Here is a 17,667-nt window from a genome sequence, read left to right as displayed (position 1 = left end):
AAAATATAAGACCCACTGCTTCTAGGACAAGAACACTGTCTCTTTCGTGCTCTGTCTGCCCTACTCTGCCTCTCCTCTCTGTCCTGCTGTCCTGAAGAAATGCTCCAGGGAGTGCACTCACTGCCTGTTCTTCTGGAGAAATAAGTATTTTTTAAAAATGACATTTCTAACATGTCTTCACCTTTGGCACCAGAAGGAAATACTGTCTCCAACCTCACAAGATAATTGTGTCTGCAGTCAAAAACATCTGGGGGTGAGGGTGGGCTTTCTCCAAGCTGTTTTTGGCCTCCCAGACAGAGCTGTAAGCCAGCCTGCTCAGCTGTAATGGTCTTCGTGCTTGCCTGGCTGCCCTTGGCATTAGGAGCAGACCTTTATTACCCTGCAGGAAGCTGGTTCATTATGACCACACTTCTCTCCTCTGCAAACTTTCTATTTCTTTTCTCCTCTCACTTATTACCAAAGATTACCAAAGAGAGTTCAAGGGCTGAATCGTTCTGATAATGGAACATTTCTCAAATGAGCTGGGACACCAGTCAGGCACATCTCCCACTGGAGAAAAAATATTGACTTACATTTCCAGGGTTGGGTGGCAGCAAATGAATTGAAAATGTGTTTTTGTTGTTTTATAAATGGAAATAACTTAAGTAACAATGCATCCTGACACGACAGGTTGTCACCTCATATTAATTGGATCTTGGGAATGAAGTGTAGAAGAGATCAATGACACCAGGTGATGTCATCTTTGTTACCATGGGTTACTGCTGCTGCCGTTATTTCAGTGTAACTATTTTTGTAAAAACATTAATAATCTCTGGTGTCTGTTGCTCGGTGAGTCATCGGAGGCGGTGTCACTGTTGAAGAATCACCAAGCAGGAATCATAAGAGAGTGACTAAAGATAGACTGTTAGGAACATCTCGCTAACAAGATAACAACTGATTTCCCTGACATTTTGAAAGTATCAAAGGCCGCCTGGTAGAGAAAAGTAAGACTGCAGTCAGAGATGTTGATAACTCAACTTACAGATACACACACACACACACACACACACATACATATCATTATATGAATGATTCTATGTCAGTCTAAAACAGGTACTCAAAACTTACAAGGAATGAATAAACAAACAATAGAATTATGAATAGTTTTGTCACTAATTGTGTGGATTTTTTTCTTGTTGACAGGAAATAAAAGCAACGCAGGCAACGACAAGCACAAATTAGGTGTTTAAAAGGTCAATTGAATGTAAGTAAAATTTAGCTGCAGTGTTCCTTGGCTATAATCATGCATGGCAAAACAGATATTTGATAAATATTCAGCTGGCAGTGTAAGAAACTGATGTAATGATCAGAGAGAGCAGATCTCACACTTCCTTCTGCCGTCTGTTCTCGCAGACTCTGATTAAGATAGATAAGGAGCTGAGAGTAGTGTGCTACACTAACAGGATTTCCAGTCAAGCTTCTAGCTGCTAAATTGTAAAACCGTGCAATGCCGGACAGACCTGCCACAGGGGAGAAGAGCTCCTTATTCAAACTCATCACATTTTTTTAAAACCCATGATCTGAGCATTTTGGAGTCGGGAGGTCGGCATCCTCTGCAGCACTGTGTTTAGGCTGTTAGAGGTTGGTGCTGCTAATGCAGAAAATAGATTGTAAGTCAGGCCTGCAGCAATACAAACAGACTTGACGACTATTAAACTGAGCCATGTGGGCAAAACAGTGTGCTTGGAGTGTGTATTTATTAACCTTTATTTAAGGAAATATCAGGTGAGCGTATTTGATTAGAACACTTCAAATCTGTATTCTTAGTTGCACTCACTCCACCGAGCAGCTCCTAAACAGCAGCTGAGATTAAGGCTGGCGGTATCTTCAGTACAAACAAAATCACATTTGGTACGTTCTTGGCTTCTGTCAAACAGAGCACTCTGGGCAAATACTCATTGTAACTTTAGGTGGGTACATTTAATGTCAGGCTCACAGATCACAAACTGTGCGATCTGAGACTAGTCATGTGACATTGCTGACGAGTCACAGGCAACAATATAGGTCATTGAATGAGGCTGTGCAAACAGTCTGAATAACTCCACTTGCCAGCCTGCACACACACAGCTGCGATTAAAACGTTTTTTTTTTGTTTTTTTTGCTGTCACAACCTTACCATTTTTGCCACAAAAAAGTGTGAGATCATACTGCTGGCTTATACACCTTGTTATTTATTCTTCCAGCCCTTGGTTAGCTCTTTCAGTCACAATACTGCTTCTTTAAGCTAAAACTAATAGATACTAACTTGTGACTCCAAAGTGATGCCATTCACATTCATATGTTTACAGTTCTGTTATATAGTACCTGTGACAGGATATTTCTCAAGGGGTCGTGGAGTAGCAACAGAGCCTCCACATGCAGCCACCAAAGTGATATGGCGATTATGGAGATACTAAATACACATTGGAAGAACTGTGATTGGTCATCTGAGGCTGTGTGTGTTTACACCCACAAGTGTATGATGGAAAATTATTTTCTTCTGTCCCGCCCCATTAATCAGCTCATGAGCTACCAGATGTATATTGTGACCTCTTGGAATGGACCTGACTCTGACTGTGGGTAGGGAAGCACTGAACTGGACTACTCAACTTACAGTATTAACAGCCTAATAATGTGATATACAGTATAATAATACAATCACAGAGGCCAAATTTCTATAAGATAAATACTTTAACTTTTGATAGTTGACATATATTTCACAGCTGATATTTCTGTACTTTTACTAATATTTTGAAGGCAGGACTTCACTTGTAACAGAGTATTTCTATGTTGTTCTACTGGTACTTTACTCAAGTAAAGCATCTGACCATGTCTTGCACCACTGATTATTATATTGTAGATAGTAAAGGCAACATTAATAAGGTTAATGCTTTTTCAGTAGCACACATCTAAGTAAGGCATCTCCACCACAGACCTACTCATCACAATCACTGCAAAATAGAATGGAAGTTACCTTCAACATAACTACATGTATAGTCCACCATTGCAGTAGTAAAGTAAATGAAAAAATGTAAACACTGTGGGGAATATAATTAAATTACAATACTGTCTGATCACATACAATACATTACATCTGTACTAGCGTGGGGAAATCAGAAACTCAAAACCCACACCCCAGACCCAACATAGAGTTTGTTACTGAGCTAGATACTGTATATTTTTTGCTCATCTGACACACAGTGATCACCACACAGAGAATTACTGTCCTCCTCTCAGCCAACTCCAATGCAGTCAACGGTGCTATTGTATAATGAGATGTGAGCTGAACTTTGAAATCTCCAGCTACTCTGTTGGGTCAGTTTAAAAGTTGCTTGTTGAAAAGTTTCTGCAAGCAATTTCACAACAGTCATCTGGAGGAGGTCAAGTAAAATGTGCTTTTATAAACAGAGCATAGGCTAATTGGACAGTCCAGATTGATGGCATGCACTTTAACCACAATAAATAATTGCTTGTCGCTCTGAAATTGATTAATGAAAGGCCTCAGAGACAATATTTTTTTTTCTTTTCTTGATTATATAGTGAGGATGTCATTTAATTGGGCTGTGGCAAGAGATGAAAAAATGAAATGTCTGAACTACTATAGCGGCAGGTTCTGACTGTGCATAATATGATGTACTAAAACACTTGAATTCAACAGTGAATCAGTTTTAGATGTGCTTGCACAAAATAAGAATGAGATCTACTTTAATTATTTTCTGGTGGGGACAAAAAAGATTTTTTTAACCATGAAAAACACAGATTGTGAGGAAACACAAAGAGTTCCTTTTATAAGCTGATGCTTTTTGGAGGAGAATAAAACATTTCTATTTCCCATCAGCTGCAGAGGTGGCCTTGAAATACAAGGCTGATTTCTCCTCTTGCCTCCTGGTTATAGCCTAGCCTTGAGCTGCCTGAGGCACTGGCTTGTGCTTTCTTCTCCCATTTTCAGCGATAAAGCTGATGATGTATATTAAATGACATAGGTCTTCATAAGTGTCATTGTCTCACTGGTCTGATGAAGACTAATATCTACACTCCTTTCACCAGCTGTGGCTTTCTCTTTTATCGCTGCAGGGATACTCAGAGAAGTGCAGGGCTCTGGGGGCAGCAATGGATTAAAAACCAATAGATTCCACATGTGAAAAAAAAATTATCTGCCGTCTTCAAAAGTGTCTGGGGTCAAGGCAAGTGCATATGGGCAGGCCTGTGCATATTTATCTGAGCAGAATATTATCTGTTTGGAAGCTTCTTCAGGAAATTTAAATAACATGCAGTGGAGGTCTGACTGGACCAAAGAAGCAGATACTTTGTTGAGAGCAGGATGTCAACATGACAGAATAAAATTACTGTTATTAATTTATATGTCATATGTCATTGGCATCTTTCAGTATCTGTTTCTTTCCTTCTCATTAACTTGACTGGATAAACATATTATTATACATTTCCACATGAACACTTTGGTGCCTTAACTAGTTTGTCTGTTTAACTGAACGTGCAGTTTTTTCCCCCACAAACTGTGGGATAGCAGAGTTTCAATGATATAACTTTACTATAAAAAGCATTTCTTAGTTGAATCCTCTGTGTTATACAGCAGCTAATGAAGCTGAAGTAGTTGGACTGCAATCCTCTTCAGTTAATGTGGTGTTGGGGAAATGAAAACAGTATTTATAATCCAAGTGTGGGGCTGCAAATGTCTCCACTGAGGTGCCATTTTCCATACAATTCCATACAAAACTTAATGCAGGTGTGTGTGTGTGTGTGTGCAGGTTACTGCATACTACAACAGTTCAGGGTACTTGGTATGTATCTCTTAATATCTTTTCATTTGGTTATATTTTCAGATGTGTTTTTCCTATAATATACTCTCAGTATACAGTATCTCTATGTGAAGGAACTTTGGTTGTTTTCCATGATGCCATTAAATCAGGTTCATCACACTGTCTTCATGACAAAACTAATTTCTGGTATTAAGTAGCTTATAGCAGATCAAGGAGTCCATCTAACAGGCCATACTGCCACAAAAACAAGTAAATAGTTCTGTGAAATGTTTGTTTTGTTAATAGTTTTGTTTCAGTTTCTTGCCACAGAAATGACATGTTCATCTGTCACAACCTGTGTTGTATTCTTATCTAGTTTTCTATTGCAAGTATAACAAAAAAGACACATATAAACACGCATACATTTCCACCTGATTTTTTAGTCACTGTTTAACCATCTGACAAGCACTTTGGTTAAAGCATGTTGACACCTTGAAAGTGTATGGGTGTGTGGAGGTATCACTTTTTACAGTGTGATGTGTTAGATTGAATGTCTTATCTGTGAGCCATCAGAATTTCTCTGAGGAGATATTAAAGTCAACCTTGAACCATTAACCTTAAACCTTGTGTCAGCTGACATCAATACAGCAAAACCAGTCATTCTGAATATGAGTCAAAGTGTGCTGAATTTCACCTCCACAACTAATGTTAAAGGGTGGTGCATTTAAAAATACTGCATTGCAGATTAGTCTCAACAGCTACAGTTAAAGGTGACTGCAGTGGGATGGGTTATGCATAATTTAAAGTTGATATAATTTTTTGCTGAGTTTAATTGACACAATGAAGCAAGAGGCATCCTCAAGGCCAAGAGATTACATCTCCCAGGAGAGGCTGTACTCTGCCATGTACTGTGTTGAGAAAATATAAGAATGTGTCTCAAGGCCTCCATGTTGTAAATCTGACAAGAGGCGGACTGTGCAGCCATTTGACCCCTGGACCTGCTTGATGAGAGGGTGCTGTGCTGGGTTTGGTCCAGGGAATAGAGACGACACACACTGTATAAAGTTGATGAAGTGTGTTATAAGAGAAGCCAAGTGTGAGGTCGTCTCACTTTGCACTCACTCTAAGTCAATATAGATGGAGGCAGGGATGTTCCGTGACATCTTGGCTGTTGCGTCCTTCACCATTGTTTTCAAGCTGACCGCACCATCTGTCACTGTAGAAAAAGCTCGTACAGCTCAATGACAGAAACACTGCTGCACTGTCTGCTTTGCTGTGACTCCAGTGAAATGCTGTAAGAAATATTTGCTCTTTATTTTTTCTTACAACACTCACCAATCTCACACACCTCTAAACTTTGCTAGATGAACTTAAGACTTTAGTGAGGCAGATTATTTTGGTTCATCAAAATGTCAAAGCGTGAAGAGGGACAAGCCCATTTACATGTCCCGTGCCCTGGCGAGGTAACTATCCTTGGCTTTGACTTGACAGGGTCAGCCTGCTTTAGCTTTGTCTTCTCTTGGGACATCATTAAATTTATGTTTCCAGCACCTGAGCCTCTTTTAAGCATCTGATCACGTTCCTTCCTATCTCCCTGAGCTATAATGTGATTTCCTCTTTCCATGTGCTGGCTCAATTTTTAAAATACAGAGTTTCTCCCAAGATTGGTCACTTTTTTTTTGAAAGGCCAACTGGGCAGACCTTTTCAAATTGTTGCAGTGCTTGGCTTAGACTGTGCCACTTAAGGAAAACTACATTAAAACTCATCATGATAAAATAGTCTGCTCTGCAAAGCCAGACAGACAACCAAAAAACCCAAAACACTTGCTGTGTTTTCATGGTCAAAATCAAGACAACTGCCTGGATTTCATTTGAATGACAATTACAGTTATTATTCCAAATGTACATTTAACAGGACAGTAGCTGTACTTTTAAGTGGCTGTCCTACTTACACAGTTGGTGATTTTCAAAGCTTTAAAGAAAAATAGTGAGGCCTGTCAAAACAAGTTTGTGACACAGTTAGTTTTTTTTAAATCTCCTGCTGTGTGTAACTTCACACTGGTACAGAACATAACAGGCCAATACATAACAACTCATTACACACATTTTTTCTGTGTACTGTAGCTTACAGTAAGTAATAACACATATTCTCCTGGCAATGAAAGGTCCTGTTGTGTGAATTTGCTTTCAACAAGGAAACCTATCCCAGTTGCTGACAGTAAATTGATTAAATGTGATGCGCCAGCCTTGCTCTGTCTTGTCATTTGTCCTGCAACAGCAGTGTCCACCATGTTGACCTTAACCAGAGGTCAACACCAGAGGTGGAAGGCAACAGGTTGTATTTTCCATTTCACACATCTAGCTGAAGCTGTTGTGTTGTGTTGCTGTCAGAACAACTTTCTAAAGGACACTTGAGCAGAAGAAATGGCTTTTGATGGACACAGTGTCAGAATCCTGTAATTTGTGGCAACTCTCTTCCTCTTATTTTCAACCTGTAAAATGCAGCTCACACCTACAGACCTATAGTCACCTTCACAAGCCAGCAATGAAATAAAGTGCACATCATTGTTGGAAACTGCCATAGGCAGGTGAAAAAAAACATTAGCATTTTGTTTGATTTCATCAAAAGTCACCATGCTCAGTAAAGACCCATGGATAAAAAAGAACCAGCTCAGGACATTTTCTGACTTAAGTATCTCTCCTGCTCCAACTGAAGAGCAGGAGAGCCTTAATTCCAGCTGTCAGTCATTTGTACACCCATTGCCAGTGGCTCAGGGGACAGTTGAGGGACAAGTTAAGTGCTTTCAGTGTTTTTCTTCACAAAAGCAGCTTCAAGAGCCAAAAGACATGTGCATGTTAAAAAGAAAAACTTTGTTCTCGTGTTCATCTATTAAAATGTGCAACCTGTCTACCTTTTCATCCTTGCCTTTATTGTTCATGTCATATTATCCTTGACTATAGCAGAAATACTTGAACATTTGTTACATCTATTGTCTGGGCTTCAAGTTTTTGTCCTTTCTCTCTTTGTCCTACTGATGGAGTCATAATATGCTTTTGTTAATGCTGAGTGAGGCCTTTACTTGTGAGCTAAACAAAAAATTAAAATGTGTCCACATAAAATAAGCCATTACAAAAATACATTGTTCTGGAGAAACAGCATGTGTGTTAAATTGATGATAAAATAGAATAATTTGAAGGATGGATTCTCAGATTTTCAAAATAATGACTAACAAAGTGTGGTTTGTCTTTTCATATTTGTTTGACTGCATGTAGCAAGCTGTATAGGGGAATTTTACCAACCACAATAATATAAAGTATCAAGTACCACTCTCTCTCCATCAAATGACCATTATATCCCTTATCAATGTTAGCATTTGTTTCCATGATTGTAGTATATGTACCATGACACTGATAAACCAGCCATAGTGCTTCTCTCACAGCTACTCAGAATTTCTTTTGCTCTTCAAACCAAGCCATGATAAGATTTTGTGCAGGATTTTGTTTCCATTGAATGGATGATTCTAAACAAAACACAACAGGGACGCTTGGGCAATTGTTTTTGGCCTGTAGCAGTGTTGTATCCAGAGCTATCTGCTGTGTTAAAACTGCAGCTACTGAACACAGATATGTCTCATGTCTTATCTCGAGATCAGACTGATCTCTTCTCATATTGTTCTCAGATACTCCAGTATGTACTGAGCTTGTGCTGCTTTTGTAGTGGAGCATGTTAAAATGGGATTTTACCTGTGATCCTATCTGTTTCTATTATTGTACTCATGTTCCCTGTGTGGATGCAGCATTTGACCTGAGGGCTAGTGATTATAAAAGAAAAGACATATTGCCAGTGGGGGTTTCTTAATCTCTCATCAGTTTCATTCAGGCACTGAGATATTGTACTGGGCATTTGAGAGGTCTAATGACTATGTGCTAATTAGAAAGCAGACAGGATGCGGCAGAGCAGGTACAGGTGAAGGAGAAGTACTGTGGATACAGAGGGACTGCAGGGCTCTGTGAAAAGGTCACACGAGGCAGCTGTTTGCTCACTGTGAGGGATGGTATATGACACAAGGACAAAGCCAGTGACCCAACACTCTCAGAGTGTCCTGACACACCACGCTCTGCTTGGCGTAGCTTTCATACGACACACCTGATTTCTGACCTGCTTTCACCTCAGGAAATAAGAAAAAGAATGACCACTTCATTTCAAAAACGTTTGTCAAAACTGTACATGGATTTGTTTTTCCAACATCCCCAGTTCCTTTGATTGTGATGAGAAGCAACATTGTGAAAATCTGAAACTTCATTATGCAGCATAATCTAATCAATGTAAACTCTGCACAGGATTCTCATGCAGAGAAGTAGAGATGAAGCAGACTGAATGACTCCACAGGCTCTCAGTGAGGAAGGGAGGCTCTTCTGTATCACAGCACTAATTTGTGATTTAAGCTGATATGTCTGTAGTGTTTTTGCATTAAAATGTGTCTGGTGTCGCTTCAAAGATTTAAGTATTGAAAACTAACCATTGTATATATGTTAAGTTCATTTAAAAAGTTTCATCTCAACAATTGCATGGATTTTAAGCACTGGTTGGTTCAGGGGAAATGAAACCAATAAATCTGGAAGTGCACCCACTGAGCTGCACAAGATGCTGTTTGATTCTGTTGTGAGAATGGGGAAAGGACAAGGGTAGGATATTTATTATTCATGGGGATTCAATCTGTCAAGATTAGAAAGTGTTTGGTGATTTCATTAATGGGTTTTGTTGCATTGAGTGATCACAGTCAGAGGGTCTCCACAGCCAACAATGGTGGAAAATGTAATTACTCTGAGAGTGATTATTCATTCGAGCTCTGTTAGGAGGCTGACTTTGAAAAGATGACGGCTGCCTGATGGTGGTTGATGCCCTTGCCTCAAGTTTTGACAGTGATATCAACTGATACCAGCGATCGCCCACAGATACTGTTTAACATTGAAACCCATGTTTCTGTGGTTACCCAGTATTCATTCTGCATTAGCACAGCAGCTACAGCTTTTTGTTGTGTGTGTGTGTGTACACAGGTTTTGTAAGTTAACTTTTGTAAGCAACATGTATTTTAAACCACCCAGTTTCCAGACAAGTTTTTATTAGTTCCTGACTGAGAGAGAAGCAAAAATTGATTTTTACAGAAATTTCTCTTGGGGCTGGAGCAAAAGTACAGTTTAGCGTGGTTCACTAAGTAAACAGTTTCCTCTATTTTAAAAAAAAGGAGAATCAAACATGTAGAAGGTTTGATGAAACTTCTTTCACAATACAGAACATTTTCAGTCAAACTTGAATTTGAATTCTCCACTTTTTGTAAGGAGATACAATCTAAAAATATTTCTCAGCTATTGTGCATGATTTTGTATTTTTTGAAAGAGAATGACACTGTTTGTGGAGACAGCACCTTTGCTTCAAGCCTCTGAGGGACAGCAGCAGCAACTATCTGACATTTGAGGGCTGATGTTGACAGGAGACACACTGTCACTTTCTGTGGTGCCCTACTGATGGAAGTATAGGTCATTGCTATTATTTTATTATTTACTCTTATAACAATATAATAACATAACACAAGTTGTCTGAGTGTGGCGGTTCAAAACGTGTTGATACAATATTTCTGTATTATCTAAAACACAGAGTCACTGTGGAGACTGGTTAGTAAGTTAGATCTGGTTAGTTACACTTTTACACCGTCAAGTTTTCCATGAGCTTATTATTGTTTAGGAAGCTAAGTATTCCAAATTATATTATGACAAAGTTGGGTGAGAAGATGTTTAATTCGTGTATCAGCTTCCACACCAACAAAACAAAAACCAGCAGGTTTAGTGATTGATTGTGGCAACTGCAGATAAAGCTATTAACTTAAGGTATTAACAGTTATTTAGAAACTGCATTATCATATTGGATAAATTAAGTATCAGTGCTCTTGCAGTTTTTCACCATAGAAACACCAAGTCAATGTACCATTGCAACAACACACAGTAAACAAGTAAAATGACCACTGCTCCTTGTTATCCTGCCATCCTGCCTTTATCTCCTGGTAGCAGAGAGATCACATGGACAGAGGGGTTCTCTAGTTGAATATGTAATTCTAAACTGTTTGACTCATTAATCCTTTATCTGACTGCTGTTTGTACAAGTTAGAATCTATGATAGCCCCGACCATGGCTCTGAAATATCAGTAGCTTTACTGTGCTGTGTACTGATAAATCCATGGCGCTGTCTGTGGTGCCTGATGTGGCAGATGGACTTACGATTGTGTTTTTTTTTTTTCAGTCCTGCCCTGTCAGTTTTGTTGTGGAGCTATAATATTCTCTAAACTATATACTATAAATAATCAGTTCTTTACAATAATGTAGCCTCTACACCATACTGTACAATAGACGAGTGACAACTTCATGATCAAAGTGACAAGTGGCAATGTGGGTCAGTCCTAATATATACAACCATACAGAAGCTTGTTTGGGTGGATGTGCGTGTCTCTTACTCTCTCTTACTGCAGATGGTGGGAAAAGATAAAATGCACTTTAAAGCACTTTAAATTACATAGCTGAATGCTAGCAAACTTAACCATGTTTGTAACACTAACACAGGCAATAATTATTATAAATGAATAATAATGTTTAGTAATACTTGAGTGAGGATAAGCTTTTATGATATTATTAAAACACTCTGTTAGACCATTCGTTTACTGGACTGGTTACTTCATCACCATTTCATGCAAGCGGATTTAAAATGTGAACTAAAGAGTGACAGGACCTATATGTCAAACACGTTTTCTAACTAATTATTATTTTTATATTCATGAACATCTGGCTTAGAAAAATAGTGTGTTGTATTACAGACTGATGTTAGACCCATCACAGGAAATTTTCTTTCTGATGACTGAGTGTAGGACACGCATATCCCAAAAAACTTCCACAGGTGCTGGGTCAAAAAATGGTCATGAAGCAAAAATCAAACCAAAGACCCATGCGCTGTGCTAGTAGTTCCCAGTTCCCAGTCAATTTTAATTGGTGGGTCTTTTGTTCGATTTTTATCTTCAGTTGTATATTAAAGCAGGAAGAGTCACAGCCTAAAAGTGTACTGAAGCAAGACATCTTCTCTGTGTTTTGACCATTATCACAGCATCACACAGAGTACTCTGCTGGTGGTGCTTATCTAAGATTGCAAAGGGACACCAACTCTCTGCATGTCAGCTCTGCTCAAGATCCTCAGATATGGAAGTTTGTCTCCCCTCTTTAACCCATATCATGCGGCATGTTGTGTTGGATCAGTATCTGTGATAAATGTCAAACGCTAAGCACCAACTATCCTTGTCATCTCCTCATCCCAGCTCTTTAGTGCCAAAGTCCTGTCTTCCCTCCTCCCTGTGCATCTCCTATTGCTGTGGTCATGTTAAGATTACCAGCTGGGCATGTGGAGTACATGGACTGAGCCCTCACACCATGCTCTGAGGAAATCTTTTTTTGGCTTCACAGCACGATCATTTCTCATGGCCCACATTTGGAATACGAGTCTGCGATTATTATGTTAATCTGTAAGGCTTCAGCTATAGTTGATCATGTTATGATCCATACTCTTAATATTCACATTGGTATTTTCTTTGTGTCTTCACATATTGATAATGGTAAGGTGTACTGGCTGTTTTTGACTATGTTCGTCATTTCTAATGGTTCTCTCTGGATGTGTACATTAACATTTTTATTCTCAGTATGATCTCAGCATTCAGCCAGCACTGATGACAAACTATTGCACCATCCTGGAGGGGTGTTGTAGTTTGTGGTTGTTTTATTTGATGTTGTTTGATGTGCTAATTTAATTTTCTAAGCTTTCTGGACTTAGCTAATACTTTGAAGTCCAAATGAATTAAATGTTGTTGTGAAGATCTATTACCAGAGGTGGGTAATATTTCATTGCTGAAATTTGCTTTCACAATTAGTGTGCTTACATTCTGTGACTGTTATTATTACGGACTGCATTAACACTTGACACGGTACACAGGACAATGATTTGAGTACAATAACAATCAATTATCTCTTTGGCTACTTAAGATATGGAAGACCAAATATGTAACTATGGGCAACGAAAACAAAATTAGCTTGAAAACCAAAGTAACCATGAGCTAATTTTGCTTCCATGGATTTAAAGTCAGAAAATGCTGTATAAATCCCATCATATTGTAAGAGTTCAGTGTGAAGTGACAGGAGATTCATCTTTCTTTTATCCCTACTGTGGTCATAACGCTTGTACAGCTTAACAAAACAGGCTGTAACACTATCAATGCCACAAAAGCAGGCTATTTTTATTGGCTCATCTTGTTATAATGGTAAACGCAACCTCACACCACACAACACCTCATTGCTGCTTTGTTAAGATACAAATGATTGAATAGCATTGGCTCGATCAGGGTATTACTATGGAAACTGCACTTTCCCTGTTTGAAAAACCTCTGCCATAAGGTTGTGAATGCCTCAGTAACCCAGCTAATTTGGTGTCTTATTTAGGTTTCTCATAGCAGGGATATGAGCTCATACCAAGCTACTGTAGATAGCATTGACATACACCAATTTATATGCAGAATATTATCCAAAATATATGTATTATCCCAAATGTAGAATTCCAGTTATACCTAGTGTTCATTGCCTTGAAGGGTGATACATGATGACACTAATGTATAAGAATTAAAATTGTGATTGTCAGCAGAATGACCTAATGCACATAGATTTTTCTTGGTGTCATGTATTATAGAGACATATGAACAGCAAAGTTCAGACCGATGCACATATTTAAGACAACAGGATCTCGCAAGGGGAGCTGAGAAAGTGGAAGATAGACTCTTAAGAGTTTAAGAGTATATGGTAAAAACATTTCTGAGCCCAGTATAAACTAAAATTAAACAATAAAATTTAGTCTGAAAACTGAATTTTTATTTCAGTTTTAAAAAAAACCTAAACAAAGCCAGAAAGTGGCTGTGACATCAAATTTACATATATGAGTATATGAGTAGTTAAAGTTGTTGTCAAATATATATGTATATATTAACTCTACTGTCTTTAAAGTGGAATGTACATTAAATGCAGTGTTGAAAATACAAACTTTACTCTATACACTTGAAGTAGTCATGCATCCATCCAATGTTTTCTCTCCTGATATCTCAACTTATCTTTGTCATAAACTACTAAATATTAGTGTTCCTCACTGTGTAGAACTCATTGGAATAATTCATATGTAAGCTAACATGAGGCCAGGGATCGCTGTGGCACTAAACCCTGAGTCTGCAAAAAACTTCATTTTTACAATGCACATAATGATACTGACAAAGTGACTGTATAAGAATCAGTCACATTATGGACAACAGCTGTCTGTAACAATACTGATCTGGTGGCTCAGATCAATGTATCCCTAATTTGAATTACTCTATGTCAACAGATTTCACCTTTTACTTTGTTAACAGTATTCTAGGTAAGAGTTTGGTTACCAGTTCATGTTTTTTTCTTTTCAAGATGCTGCAACATTGCTTCATCTGAAGTAAAGAAAGAGCAAAGTCACTGAATCTAGTTCAGTGTCTAAATATTTCTGGTGTCCTCTTAAGTTTGGAATGACAGATTGGGCCTTTAACTGTTCGACCTTGTACTGGCATTGAAATGGGTTGAATTGTTATTTTTAGGACAACATTCAGCCTGGCCCCTCTGCAGACCACTCTGTTCCTTAATATGAGAACTAGAACGTGACTCATCTCATCATAATCTTTTAAGGCGCTCCAAATTACATTACAAACAAGGTCAGAGCACATTCAGAAATAATAAGATTTCGATAATCATTTTTAATCCCTCCCCCGCTGTTACACCACAAGACAAATTGCGTTGCTTATTCATTTTCCATCAGCGCTGTTGGAAATAAACAGTTTTTGTTTCCTCTCTCAGTACAGCACTTTACTCCCTCCTCCCGTGTTGTGGAGTTGATCTCTCTGTGAGGACAATGCCAGCAAGACTGCAATGTTAGACAGTGAAAACAATCTCACCCCGACCCCACAATGCACTTGGGTCAGGTTCATTTAAGTGTGACCATGGGATTGGTCCCTGCGAGAGCAATTAGTTCTCACTGAAAAATCTGGGACGGTGGGAACAGCGAGATGTCAAACAATGGCTGCACCCCTCGTCAGCTAAACGCCTGTTACCCTCGTCTCCTGTGAGGGTGAACTGCCAGCGTTTTGTGTTTCTGTGTGACTACTCCCCAGCTGTACACACTGTGGCTCAGAGTAATTTCAGACTCTGTTCGACATACCTGCTCCAATGTGTCATGTCATAATGGGAGGAGTTGCGTGTATGAGTGTGTGTTCATGTGTGTGTCTATGCACACACGTGACTGAGCTGCTTAAATAAAAGCAATAAAACCATTGTGTTGTGTTAAAATTCATCCACCCACAAATCACAAGGTGCCTGTTTGTTGATTAACTGTCAAACATGCATTAGACTTGTGTTTTCCATCAAACCCAGATAAAAGGAGACATGTTAGATCTGACAACTATATGCCAGCTCCTCGCCATCTTCAAAACTCATGCAAAGTAGATGAAACTTTTCAGAAAACAATTCCTATGCTCTTCTTCAAAGTCTCATTCATCTCTGTTACCCACGCTTCAGCACAAAGTGATCCAGATTTGTTCTTGGGGTTCAAAAGACAATGATCACATTGGGATGCTCTCTCTATAAGATAATGTAAATCCATGATAATAGCTGCAGTTGACACCATTAACATGTTCAGAGAGTAACAGTGCCTTCAACAATGCTGATGAAAGTTTTGGCGTTCTGTGACATTCTTTTTTCATATGAAGCATAAAAACACAGAGTGACAGGAATTCTTCTTGTTAGGCAAAGAGAAAAGAACTGTTGTTATGGTTACAAGTTATAAATAGAGCAGCTAGAAGTGTAGGTGACAAGGGAACTGAGAGTTTCAGGATGAAAGATGAAGATGAAATCCACCCCACAATCCCTTGCTGCAAATCTGCTAACTTACAGAGAGATATCAGCGCAGGCAGACTTCGAAAACATCAGCAGACAAAACCTGTGTTTGCACATAACATCAGTTGAATATCAGATCCAACTGTTTTTATTTCTATTTCCTGTTGCTGTTCTGCCAACTTATGTCTGTGACAAGAACTGTGTTAATGACTATTATGACGCTGCAGTTTAAAACTTTTTAAAACAGAGTAGCAGTAAGATATGGACAGTCTCTCTTGTCTGTTGAGGTTTGTGTCCCCAGCCCCCCTCTGTGATTTTTGGCATTTGTGTCATGCACATTGTTCTCTGCCCCAGTGCCCAGCACTGAGGGCCTCCTGATACAGCCCATAATTAGAAGCAGCTCAAGGATTTAATGAAGAGGCGCTCACTTGATGGCAGCAGCGCTTGAGACATTGCCAGTGGCTCCGACTTCAAAGCTGGAGATATGGCTCCTCAGCATAGGCCGGGGAAAAGCAGCAACGAGATAACAAGTCATGGCTTTCCTTTGATTTGTGGCATGCCAGGGCACTTACTATATAGGTTTGCAGCCAGCAAGGGCACGTAAACCGTTGATCAGTGTGGCATTGCACTACTGGGCAATGAGTATCATCAGCAATAGAGCCCAGTAATGATGTGAGTGGGAGGGAAGATAAGATAGTCTGCGTGACTTTCCTCACCCTGATGATTCCCAGTCACTAACTACCAGGATCATTCCCCATCATCTACTTTATAGTGTGCTGCCTTCCAGAAACAAACTCTGGAGAAGTGTTATGATCAACCCAAAAGCCTTAGAGGAGGAGGAAATGTTTCAAAGTCATTTTCAACTCTCTTTGACAGCTGTGAGCCAAAAAAAAAAAAAGAAAAAAAAAAACACATGGTAGCTCCCCAGGAAAAGTTAAATGACATTTGCAACATATAAATGAATATTAATGACAGTGGTCAGGCTATACCCTCTCACTGTTTACTTGTAAGGTAGGTAAGTACTGGTTAAGTGCAATGTTGATCATATAGTCCGCTGTGTTGTGTGTTGGTCTGTGAGGATTAATGAAGTAGAAGGGTTTCCACCCCCACATTCATTTCATATTAACTACAGTATATTCATCCTACTGATAAGATGCTTTCTTCTTGTTGCATCTTCTTGTTACTGTTACATAAGATGTTTCCATAGGTTATATACTGTACACTTGTTTATACACTCACTTCAAAGCATTTTGGGAAAGGATTTAAGGGATCAGGCATCTTTTTCTTTTTTCCCCCAAATTATAAATCTCCAGAGCTGATTATAAATGTGCATCCTAATCTCAACAAAATAAGTGAATCACAGAAGATTTCTTCTCTATTTCACAGTGTTCAAAATTGTTTCAGCTACACAGTCATTATCTTTCCCACTGGTCCCCCAGATTGTTCCTGTCACCAAAGAAAGACCACTTGGGGTTTTTAAAAAACTTTGAAGGCAAAAAGATACCACATCTTCAAATGTGGAATGAAACTACTGTATATCCAATGTGATTAAGTTCAAAGAGAGTTGAGGTAGACTTTTTTAGTTTCTTCCTCTTTAGTTCTCAGTTGTTTTCATCATTGGTTACCTTAAACAGCCAATACTTTTGGCCCAGCTGCATGATGCAAGAATCATTCATGAGCAGCACTTCACTGATGTTTTTGGTATGTAGACCACATTATCCTGTCTGAGTGCAAATTGAAATTGAAATTTTTCCACTGCTGCAGTCATTCTGGATAAGAATATTACATTAATAAATTAATTACGACTCTACAGCCCACACACTATGATATTTTGGTGTAGAAGAAATGAGGCTCTGCAGGAAAAATACAGCTTCTACCTTCTCTCTTCTTAATCACCTTCTAATATGAATTA

General features: G+C 38.9%; 1 long non-coding RNA gene across 5 annotated transcripts in view; it reads left to right on the top strand.

Annotated features, from left to right (window-relative positions):
* Positions 1-15,116, top strand: part of LOC108876872 (uncharacterized) — a 251,421-nt gene extending 236,305 nt beyond the window's left edge. Inside the window, exon 4 of one of the 5 annotated variants that reach the window (XR_007814821.1) lies at positions 14,721-15,116. This is a non-coding gene — a long non-coding RNA (uncharacterized LOC108876872). The remainder of the gene's footprint in view (positions 1-14,720) is intronic. The other 4 variants (XR_007814822.1, XR_007814823.1, XR_007814818.1 and 1 more) reach the window with 4 other exon arrangements.
* The last annotated feature ends 2,551 nt before the right edge of the window (positions 15,117-17,667 follow it).

This window comes from Lates calcarifer, linkage group LG2 (assembly GCF_001640805.2).
Source record: "Lates calcarifer isolate ASB-BC8 linkage group LG2, TLL_Latcal_v3, whole genome shotgun sequence".
Lineage (NCBI taxonomy): Eukaryota > Metazoa > Chordata > Actinopteri > Centropomidae > Lates > Lates calcarifer.
This window is presented reverse-complemented; position numbering and strand designations above follow the sequence as displayed.